Source organism: Piliocolobus tephrosceles, chromosome X (genome assembly GCF_002776525.5).
Source record: "Piliocolobus tephrosceles isolate RC106 chromosome X, ASM277652v3, whole genome shotgun sequence".
NCBI classification, from domain to species: domain Eukaryota; kingdom Metazoa; phylum Chordata; class Mammalia; order Primates; family Cercopithecidae; genus Piliocolobus; species Piliocolobus tephrosceles.
Genome location: NC_045455.1, coordinates 15,022,707 through 15,034,903, shown reverse-complemented (window position 1 = coordinate 15,034,903; position 12,197 = coordinate 15,022,707). Strand labels below are relative to the sequence as shown.

The following is a 12,197-nucleotide window of genomic DNA, read 5'->3' as shown; positions in this document are numbered from 1 at the left end:
TGGTTCAAGCGATTCTCCCCTCTCAGCCTCCCAAGTAGCTGGGGTTACAGGTGTTTGCCACCAAGCCTGGCTAATTTTTATATTTTTATTAGAGACAGGGTTTCACCACATTAGCCAGGCTGGTCTCCAACTCCTGACCTCTAGTGATCCACCCACCTTGGCCCCCAAAGTTCTGGGATTAGAGGTGTGAGTCACCACACTAGCCAGATGAAAATATTTTTAAAAACAACTTTGGGTATAACATGGCATACTGCCCATCAAACAAAAAAGAAAATCTAAATCTTCTTCCTTTTATAGCAGTGCCCACCTTTACTCTGAAGATTACAACGTATTCACCTTTTATGCTTGTTTGTTTTTTTGACTGCCTAATCTAATATTTAACTTTTTAAAATTCTGCATTTCAATGTAGTAAGAGTTATTTTCAAATGATCTTCACAGTCTGGAACACAGACACCAGAGCAACACTCTCAAGTCACACTGTTTGACCATAATGAAGAGAAGAAAATGGCCTGATATCTGAAGATCTGTATTCCTTCTGCTCTGAAGGTGAGGAAGTTTTTAACACGGGAGCAACACAGAACTTCATTCCTCTGGAGCTCCTTTCAACGCAGAATGCGGGCGGGCATGGTGGCTCACGCCTGTAATCCCAGCACTTGGGAGGCCGAGGCGGGCAGATCACAAGGTCAGGAGTTTGAGACCAGCCTGACCAACGTGGTGAAACCCCGTGTCTACCAAAAATACAAAAATTAGCCAGGTGTGGTGGCAAGAGCCTATAATCCCAGCTGCTCAGGAGGCTGAGGCAGGAGAATCGCTTGAGCCTGAGAGATGGAGGTTGCAGTGAGCCGAGATCGCGCCACTGCACTCCAGCCTGAGCGACAGAGCGAGACTCTGTCTCAAAAACAACAACAACAAAACAAACAAACAAACAAAAACCCCACAGAATCCTTCAATTCAACAAGTAAATATCCAATCTTAAAAATTAAAGTTTGGTCACTAAAAAGGACTGAACAAAAATTATTCCCCTCCCCCTAGACACAACTAGAGCAGCTGTAATCAGGCCCCCTTCACCGCACAAAAACAGGGAAGTTGTCGGGGCTGAAGACTTTAAGTGTGACATTTCAGTTCCTAAAACATTGCTGCTACTTGCTCAAAGTTCTAGGTCTATGTATTTACTTCTCCAATATGTCCCCATGCATAAGTTTATTTCCATACATACAAACGTGCACATATGTGCACTCATACATGCACACACAGACACACATACACACCTTCTCTCAAGTCAGACACTTGTGTTTATTGATAAATCATGAGGATTATGGACTAGGTGTGTATAGGGTTTCATAGGTACTTTGTAAACATCAGAGTCACTTGGGTACTTTTCTTTAAAAGCCTAAAATCCAATTATGCCACAAATGACCACTGCTTTTCCACACGCTGGTCACAGGCTGCATACTGATGAAGGGCAGAGAAAAAGTCCTCAGAATTGATGTTTAAGTAGGAAGGCAAAGAGACAATCTCAGACAATCTGATGTGCCGGGGAAGAAAGTTTAATGCGCTGTCCACAGGACCAAACTTCAATACTAAATCAGGATCAGGAGAAACCATTTGAACTAAGTAAACTGCCTAACATAGCTACATCCAAATCTGTGGGGGTTGCTTTTGCTTCTGGGCTACTAACTGGAAAACGTCCTGAGCAGTTCTCAGAATATCTGCTTTTCCACCTACTGGGGACAGCACCTTCACCGCCAAATGGCAATTTAGAACTTGATCATCTTTGTCGTTACCATTTGCAAACTCTGGTGAGTATTTTGAACAATCTAGGCCCAGAATTTTTGCTGTTGTTTTAAAATTTCATCCATCAATCTGGAATTATTTCTTTTGAAAAGACTGGTGGTTGTAGACGCGAATGTAGGAGGTGGCCACAGTCATACACCACACCACGAGGTGTGCAACGTCAGAGAAACTGGGCTCTTGTTCCACCGTGGTATCACCAGGCCCATGTGCACATCTAAATTGTTTTCTGAATCTTCGTTGAAAATCAGTTGTTCGTATAGGTGTGGTCTATTTCTGGGCACTCTATTCTGCTCCTTCGTCTATTTGTCCATCTTTATACCAATCCCACATTGTCTTGATGACTGCAGGATTTAATAAGTCTTGAAATCAAGTTGTAATATCCTTCCAACTTTGTCAAAGTTGCTTTGGCTATTCAAGGTCCTTTGTATTTCTATATGGATTTCAAAAGTGGCTTGTCGGCTGGGGGTGGTGGCTCAAGCCTGTAATCCCAGCACTTTATAAACATCACTTTGCAAACCGCCAATGCAGGTGGATCACATGAGGCCAGGAGTTCAAGAGCAGCCTGGGCAACATGGTGAAACCCTATCTCTACTAAAAATACAAAAGTTAGCCTGGTGTGGTGGTGCATGCCAATAGTTCCAGCTACTCAGGAGGCTGAGGCAGGAGAATCACTCGAATCTGGGAGGCGGAGGTTGCAGTGGCAGAGATCGCACCACCGCACTCCAGATTGGGTGGCTGAGTGAGACTCCGTCTCAAAAAAAAAAAGCGTCTTGTCAAGTTCTGTGAAAAAGCCCGCTGGAATTTTGATTGGGATTGCACAGAAGGATGCATTTCTGAGCGTTTCTGAGAGATGCATCTTCAAAGGTAGGACAGGGGCTAGCTCCAATATTGAACACTGGCAAACCGTGGGGAACTAATCCAGCGCTCCCTTGACTGGCATTTTGGGGCCATCTTTTGTATAACCAGCTCACACCCAAGTCAGGACACAGCCAGCCTCCCCGCCCTGCTCTTTGACCAGGTTCACATTTCTGTCTCACTGAATCTGCACAGGAGAACAGGGGCATCTGCAGCTCACGAGCTGCTCATTTGCTGGTTAAGTGGGAGCCCCACTGTCTCCACCCCACATAGCAGTGACATGAGGGATGGTAAGATTCCTGAACCAGTAAATCCAATTGGCCCCTGGCTGGTCTGTTACTGACGTGTACAAGCCTAATGCCTAGTAGTTTTCTGGATAGAATAGAAAGGTTAAAACTCTACTTAAAACATCAAGCATAGGCCGGGTGCAGTGGCTCACACGTGTAACCCCAGCACTTTGGGAGGCTGAGGTGGACAGATTACCTGAGGTCAGGAATTTGAGACCAGCCTGGCCAACACAGTGAAACCCCATCTCTATTAAAAATACAGAAATTAGCCGGGCATGGTGGTGCACACCTATAGTCCCAGCTACTTGGGAGGCTGAGACAGGAGAATCACTTGAACCTGGGAGGCAGAGGTTGCAGTGAGCTGAGATCATGTCACTATACTCTAGCCTAGGTGACAGAGCGAGACTCTGTCTCAAAAAAAAAAAAAAAAAAAAAGGCATGAAACAACACTGCTTTTATCTATTAACCTTACAACATTTTCCAAAGAAGACATTTTTTCATCCTGGTAAACAGAAATCCCTGCTATTTCTCTGAGATGGGACAAGAACGCTAGACTACTCTTTAAAATCCAGTCTAAACTCTCTAATGCAAATCCAGCTATGATTTCTTTCTTTCTTCTTTCCTCTTCTCTTCTCTTTCCTTTTTTTCTTTCCTTTCTTTTCTTTTCCTTTCTTTTCTTTCTCTTTCTTTTCTTTTCCTTTCTTTTCTTTCCTTCCTTCTCTCTCTCTCTCTCTCCCCCCCTCCCTCCCTCCCTCCCTCTCCCTCTCCCTCTTTCTTCTCTCTCTTTTCTTTCTTTCAGCCAGAGTTTCCAAGCTTGTCCAGGCGGGAGTGCAATGTTGCCATCTCAGCTCACTGCAACCTCTACCTCCCTGGTTGAAGTGATTCTGCTGCCTCAGCCTCCCGAGTAGCTGGGATTACAGGTGCCCGCCACCACGCCTGGCTAATTTTTTTGTATTTTAGTAGAAATGGGGTTTCACCATGTTAGCCAGGCTGGTCTTGAACTCCTGACCTCTGGTCATTCTCCTGCTTCGGCCTCCCAAAGTGCTGGGACTATAGGCATGAGCCACCGCGCCCAGCCTGTCTATGATTTGTTAACGAGGACAAGAGGGGGAAACCTGTTCATTTTCCTAAACAACTCTCTGTCTACACAATCCCTCCTTGGTCCCTCACACGAAGCACTTATGGTCTATCTAAGGTCCTCACTTAGGGAGCTGACAGGATGCTCCAGAAAGAGACAGAGACATCAGGACCACTCTTCGGATGCCTCCAAACCTGTTTCTGTTTGCAAATGACCCTGGGTCTAACTATCATGGCATTTTTGATCCTGCTATTGTTCTATTAATCCACAGTAATCGTCTTAATGTGTGAAATCCAAACTTGTTATGTAGGAAGGGCTGTTGCTGGGAATTGAGAAATAGAATTTTTTGGATCACAAAAGTAGCATGGAGAGGATTTATGGAAAAGTTGCTGTAAGCTGCTGTGGTTACAGTTTAGGAAGTGTGGTTATTTGAATAATCATTTTGAGCCTATTTTTTCTCTTAAATACTGGGAAGGGGGTTAGGGCCAGTATCGCCTTCTGCTGAGGTTGCTAGCTCTCCTCCCTCACCGGCCAGCAAAGGAGGGCCTCCAAAAGAAGCCTCCGCCCTGGGTATCTAGGTGGTTAAGCTATTTCTTGGTACCAGCCTTACTCTTCATGAATCTTCTCTTTATTCATTCAGTTCCCTGGGGATTCCATCTCATTTCCTTTCCTCTTCACATCTTTTATTAATTATCTACCCCTTAAAGTTCTTCTTCCAAAACCAATTCCAAAGTGGGAAATAATTTGTCAGTTTCTCTTCTCCTTGCCGTCCCTTATTCTCTTATTCACAATTATTTACTGAACACCTGTGATGTGTTTATCAATGTTTGAGTCAGACTCCATCTCTGTCCTGGTGAAAATGACAAGAGCGACGCAGACAGATATTAAAAGAGCAGACAATATGTACTTGAACGGAAGATGCATGGTATTTTAGATTTTAACATTTCTGACATTGAAATGCATCTTATAGGTGATGATGAGAGGGAGAGAGGGAGAAAGAGAGAGAGAGAGAGACCTCCAAGTTAGAGGAGAGCAGTGTAATATAGTTATTCTTTAACACTGTTAGGTTTTACCTCTGCCATTTGACTGAATGCATCTAAATAATTTGCTGAAGCTGCTGTCTTATGTTGCATTCCTCCCGGAGGCAGAACCTGGGACAAGGGCTTGCATATAGGTGTTTATTTGGACTAGTGATCCCAAAGAACAGAAGTAAGGGATTATGCAATGTGGAGGAGGAAAGCCAATGTCAGGTGCGTGATGAGTCAGTTGGCACATGAGCAAGTGGGGCTCAATCCTTCTGGAGCCTTCTGATGGGCCATGTAGAACAGGCTCTAGAATTGTCTACCCTAGAGGTAGAAGGGGAAGCATGTATCCACTAGCTTTACGTTTCCGTATGCATGGATACCACACTGCAGAGCTGGAGAAGTCTAGCTATGTGAGGCAGCTGAGGTGAGGTGCATTCAGATTACACCTGCTGCTGGGCCAATGCTTGGAGACAGTGGTGGACTGAGAAGAGGAGATGCAGCAGAAAAAATGTTTGATATAGGCCAGGCGTGGTGGCTCACACCTGTAACCTCAGCACTTTGGAAAGTCAAGGTGGGCGGATCATCTGAGGTCAGGAGTTCAAGACCAGCCTGCCCAACATGGTAAAACCCCATCTCTACTAAAATACAAAAATTAACTGGGCATGGTGGCATGTGCCTGTAGTTCCAGCTACTAGTGAGGCTGAGGCAGGAGAATTGCTTGAACCTGAGAGGCAGAGGTTGTAGTGAGCTGAGATAATGCCACTGCACTCCAGCCTGGGTGATAGAGGGAGACCTTGCCTTAAAAAAAAAATTGCTAATTCAGTACAATTGCTATTTTTTTCTCCTATTTGCTAAGAATGTTCATAGCAGCTTTATTCACAATAGCCCCAACATGGAAACAATCCTGAAGTCCATCAACAGGAGAATGCATAAACAAATTGTGGTATATCTGTCCACTGAAATCCTGCTCAGCCACAAAGAAGAATGGATGACTGATACATGCAACAACATGAGATAGGGTCTTGCTATGTTGCCCAAGCTGGTATCAAACTCCTGGCCTCAAGTGATCCTCCAGCTTCAGCCTCCCAAAGTGCTGGGATTACAGGCATGAGTCACTGTACACGGCCTACAAGATTCCACTTACATAAGTTAAAGAACAGGCAGGCCGGACATGGTGGCTCACACCTGTAATCCCAGCACTTTGGGAGGCTGAGGTGGGCAGGTCACTTGAGCTCAGGCAAGACCAGCCTGGACAACATGGCAAAACCCCATCTCTAATATCTCTAATAGAAAAATTAGCTGGGCATGATGGCACGCACCTGTAGTCCCAGCTACTTGGGAGGCTGAAGTTGGGGCATTGCTTGAGTCCAGGAAGTTGAGGCTGCAGTGAGCCAAGATTGCACCACTGCACTCCAGCCTGGGTAACAGAGGAAAACCTTGTTTCAAAAAAAAAAAAAAGGGAGAGAGCAGGCCAGCATGGTGGCTAACGCTTGTAATCCCAGAACTTTGGGATGCCAAAGTGGGTGAATCATCTGAGGTCGGGAGTTCAAGACCAGCCTGGCCAACATGGTGAAACCCCATCTCTACTAAAAATACAAAAATTAGCTGGGCATGGTGGTGTGCACCTGTAGTCCCAGCTACTCAGGAGACCGAGGCAGGAGAATGGCTTGAACTCAGGGGACAGAGGTTGCAGTGAGCTGAGATTGTATCACTGCACTCATGCATTCCAGCCTGGGCAATATAGCAAGACTCCATCTCAAAAAAAAAAAAAAAAGAGCAGGCAAAACTAATCCATTGAAGGGGAGGTGATTAGAGCAGTGGCTGTCTCTGGTAGAGTACAGGGATTAACTGCAAAGAAGTATGAGAGAACTTTCTGAGATGATAGGAATTGCCCGCATTTTAATAAGTATGTGGACTGTATGGTTTATGCACTCATCAAAATTCATTGAATTGTAGGCTTTCTTTATTTCTTTATATATACATAGATATATATATAGAGAGAGCATACATATAAAAAATTATATGTGCACTCTGTCTCTTTCTATATATGTGTGTAAATTTTACCTTAGAAACACAGCTATATAGTTAACTCTAGGTAGTAGACGCACTTCTCGCAGTGGTAAAACTTAACTCTGGAAGTATTTTCTGTGTCCTCAAGTGTCTAGCAGATGAATAGTGTGTATTTAGGATAATGAGAACTACGCTTCTTGCTCTTGTAAAAGGGCATTATAAATACAGACAGAGCGAGACGGGCAGATCACGAGGTCAGGAGATCGAGACCATCCTGGCTAACACAGTGAAACCCCATCTCTACTAAAAAATACAAAAACCTAGCCGGGCGAGGTGGCGGGCACCTGTAGTCCCAGCTACTCGGGAGGCTGAGGCAGGAGAATGGTGTAAACCAGGGAGGCGGAGCTTGCAGTGAGCTGAGATCCGGCCACTGCACTCTAGCCTGGGTGACAGAGTGAGACTCCGTCTCAAAATAAATAAATAAATAAATAAATATGGACAGAGTGAAGACCTGTGGTGTTGGATGTATCCATGGGAACTCATGGTTTTCTATGGATTAATAGAGATAGAGACAGACCTACGTATATATGTTTATGTGTGTTTGCACGCACACACACACACACACACACAAACACACACACACACCATTTCCCAGCTCTATCTGCTGAAAGGGCCTAGAAGCAATGACACAACAGGAAGAATGAGCATGCTTAGAACTGGATCTTGGTTTCTAAATACCATTCTCTACTAAGATAAACCAGGGCTGTTTTTAGAAATGGCTGGCTCTAGGGCTGGGGCAGGGGAAGTACAAAATGACCCTGAAACATATTAGATAGACAGTAGCTCCAAGGCTGATGGAGAGTATTAAAAAGACAGTGGAACCAACTTGAAGGAGTCCCCAGTGGTCAAACATGGGGGCAATCTGAGCATAAAAATAAACAGTGATAGTAATGGAAATTAGTAGTCACGGAACCGATGATGAACTAAATTGAAATGACACTAAACTAAGAGTATTCATCAATAAAATGAAGCAGGACTGGAGTAGCAGCAATTGCAGACAGCATCATTAATGTCCAGATAAACAGCATCCTTTCCCCAAACTGCAGGATCCCAACAATCCAAGGATGCACAAGGGAGCCAAGTCACCAAGAACTTCAAGCTGCCAGTTAGACTTCGGCAAAGTACCCGGCTTAGAATCTGCCAGGCGCAGTGACTCACGCCTGTAATCCCAGCATTTTGGGAGGCTGAGGCGGGTGGATCATGAGGTCAAGAGTTTGCAACCAGCCTGGCCAACATTGTGAAAGCCCATCTCTACCAAAAATACAGAAAATTAGCCGGTCATGGTGGCGCACACCTGTAGTCCCTGTTACTCGAGAGGCTGAGGCAGGAGAATTGCTTGAACCCTGGAGGCAGAGGTTGCAGGGAGCTGAGATCACACCATTGAACTCCAGCCCAGGCAACAGTGGAAGATTTCGTCTCAAAAAAAAAAAAAAAAAAGAGTCCTCTGTGTTAATTCTAGTCACTTCTAACCCTAGTACCAGTAACTGTAGCATGCTTAGTAGCTGTGGAAGGTATGAATCTTGACTCACAAACTCAAAGTGTACATAAAGTATCAATTTCTTTATTTTCATTATATCAAACTAAATCTTTCAACTCCTCAGCCTCCTAGGCTGGGAGAAAATTACATTGTCATTGGTGTTAAGGTCTCTTCTCTTCCCAGCTCTCAACAGAAGTTGGACATTCTCTGTGGTGCCTAAAACAGGCAAGACACCATCCTATGTTTTGTGTTCTTTTTATCTTTACTCTCTCTCTCTCTTTTTTTTTTTTGTTAGATGGGGTCCCTTTTTGTTGCCCAGGCTGGAGTAAAGTGGTATGATCATGGCCCACTGCAGCCTTGCCCTCCCGGGCTTAGGCAATCCTCCCACCTCAGCCTTTTGAGTAGCTGGGACTAGAGGTGCATGCCACCATGTCCGGCTAATTTTATTTTATTTTATTTTACTTTTATTTTGACAAGGAATCTCAGTCTGTTGCCCAGGCTGGAGTGCAGTGGTACAATCTCGGTTCACTGTAACTTCTCCCCGCCGGATTCAAGCGATTCTCTTACCTCAGCCTCCTGAGTAGCTGGGATGACAGGCGCAAACCACCATGCCTGGCTAATTTTTGTATTTTTAGTAGAGATGGGGTTTCACCATGTTGGCCAGGCTGGTCTCGAACTCCCTACCTCCTGCTTCTGCCTCCCAAAGTGTTGGGATTACAGGCGTGAGCCATCACACCCAGCCTTATCTTCATTTTTTATACCCGCCAAGGTTTCTTTCAGTCTGGTTGGTCTCTGCTTCTTGAGGCCGGGAGCCTTATGGTTGGGGCCCTGCTCACCAAGTCAGCCTCCCTGAAATCTTCACAACCTGGGAGAAGCAGAGAGCAAAGCCCACTGGCTGGAAGGAATCCCTCCTGCTGCCTTTTCTTGCCTTAAAGGCAAAATGCTTCTCTCTCATTGGTGTCCTCAAAAGAGGAGCATATTATCTTCTTCGTGAACTCCAATTTCAGAAAAATAAAGCCCAGGGGAAAAGCATTTTAAAAGCAATTTCACCTTATCAGAGTAGCCCCAATTTCCTCTGAGGCACAGGGTTAGTGGGGGACATGGGGGAGCACACAGGTCCTGTCTATTTTGGGATGGAGGGGAGAAGCATTGGAAAAATTATTCCGAGAAATGGCCCTGTCACAGATCATAAGTGATCCTGGCTGTTTGTAAAGTGAAAACGTATAGCTTGCACATTAATCATGGAGAACAACTGAGAGAGGGCTGGGTGCAGTGGGTCATGCCTATAATCCCAGTGCTTTGGAAGGCCACGGTGAGAGGATCAATTGAGGCCCAGAGGTCAAGATCAGCCTGGGCAACGTAGTGAGACCCAGCCTCCACAAAAAATAAAATAAAAACCAGCCTAACATGGTGGCTCACATCTGTAGTCGCAGCTACTCAGGAGGCTGAGATGGAAGGATTGCTTGAGCTCAGTTGTTCAAGGTTTCTGTGAACTATGATCATGCCACTGCACTGCAGCCTGGGTGACAGAGTGAGACCCTGTCTCTCATAACAATAATAATACTAATAAAAGAGAGGATATGAGTTTTTAAATCAGTTTTAGGTCCTTTAGGGGAACTTTGTGGTCCACTGATGAGCCCCGATCTTTCTTTGAGAATCCTGATCTGGTCCCTTCCTCTATTCATGGAAGATATGCATCACAACATCCCTCCCACGGCAGTCACCCAAGCTCCTGCTTTAACAGGTCTGGGCACAGAAACAGCTGCCTCCCAGGGCCTTTCTAAACAGCTCTCATTGAAGGCAGCTTCTGCCTCTTTAACATCTATTCACTGATCTAGCGTTCACCCTTTGGAGCTTTCCTGAGTTTGTCTAGTTTTCTAGCAGTGGTTCCAGAGATGATTTTAAAGTTTTTGCAGGACTCTGGGGGTATAATCTGCTTGGGCCTGTAGTCTTAAACTCATTTAAAATACCTATTATTTATTTATTTATATATTTATTTGAGACAAGGTCTTGCTCAGGCTGGAGTGCACTGGTGCTATCTCGGTTCCCTGCAACCTCCACCTCCCAGGTTCAAGCGATTCTCGTGTCTCAGCCTCCGGAGTAGCTAGCACTATAGACGCGTACCACCACACCCAGCTTATTTTTGTATTTTTTGTAGAGACAGGGTTTCACCATGTTGGCCAGGATGGTCTCGATCTCAAGTAATCTGTCCACCTCAGCCTCCCAAAGTGTTGGGATTACAAGCGTGAGCCACCGCGCCTGACGTCATTTAAAACATCTAGATCTTGTCTTGTGAACTCTATCTAGGACTTTATGCCCTCTTAAGGATGCGTGTTCTCTTCATTCTAGTTGGAACATTTTTATTTAAAAAAATTAAATTGAAATGAAATAGTTCTACTTTTTTCTCTCATTGCCTAACTTTATTCTCATTATACAAACAGTGGAAGTTTCTACTCACGTAAATTCCTGGAAGAGCTAGATTGTTAGACTCTGGGTCCCACTTTCATATTCCCAAGAGGGAGAATCTATGGGCTTGCTTTAAAGCTTGGAAGTCTTTTACAAAAATAGAGAAAAGAAGGCCAAAAAAAGAAAAAGCCAATAAATCCAACACCCAGACCCCTTCATTGGTAATGGATAAATAGAAGTGTAATCATGTATACCAAACATTCCACTGGCGGACTGGGCGTGGTGGCTCATGCCTGTAATCCCAACACTTTGGGAGGCCGAGGTGGGCAGATCACCTGAAGTCAGGAGTTTGAGACCAGCCTGGCCAACATGGTGAAACCCTGTCTCCACTAAAAATACAAAAATTAGCTGGGCATGGTGGTGGGCGCCTGTAATCCCAGGTACTCAGGAGGCTGAGGCAGGAGAATTGCTTGAACCCGGGAGGCGGAGGTTGCAGTGAGTTGAGAATCCACCACTGCACTTGAGACTGGGCAAGAGCGAAACTCCATCTCAAAGAAAAAAAAAAAGAAACTGCCTTTTCCACTTAACAATATGCCTGCTGGCCGGGTGCGGTGGCTCAAGCCTGTAATCCCAGCACTTTGGGAGGCCGAGACGGGCGGATCACAAGGTCAGGAGATCGAGACCATCCTGCCTAACATGGTGAAACCCCGTCTCTACTAAAAAAAATACAAAAACTAGCCGGGCGAGGTGGCGGACGCCTGTAGTCCCAGCTACTCGGGAGGCTGAGGCAGGAGTATGGCGTAAACCCGGGAGGCGGAGCTTGCAGTGAGCTGAGATCCGGCCACTGCACTCCAGTCTGGGCGACAGAGCGAGACTCCGTCTCAGAAAAAAAAAAAACCAAAAAACAATATGCCTGCTAAGGCCAGCTTCCCCACACTCACCACTGAACATGATCCCCAGGCGTCAGCAGCGAGTCATCTCTTCATTCTTCTTCTTATTCAAATATATCTATTTTTATAAGCTCTTGAATATTTTGTTCTTTGGGTTCTCAGGATTATTTGTTCAGTTCTATAACCATTGTTTACTCGATTCTGTGTGCCTCCTTCTGTCTGTGTACACCATTGTTTATCATTTGTCCTTGGTGGTGTCACCCATGCATGACCCTGCTGTCTTTAGATATCTTCCCATTTCTTTTTCAAAAAAGA

The 12,197-nt window shown here is 45.1% G+C and overlaps 1 pseudogene; it reads right to left on the bottom strand.

The window, feature by feature from the left end:
• Positions 1 to 1,401: 1,401 nt before the first annotated feature.
• Positions 1,402 to 11,943, bottom strand: LOC111546613 (annotated as a pseudogene).
• Between the last annotated feature and the right edge of the window lie 254 nt (positions 11,944 to 12,197).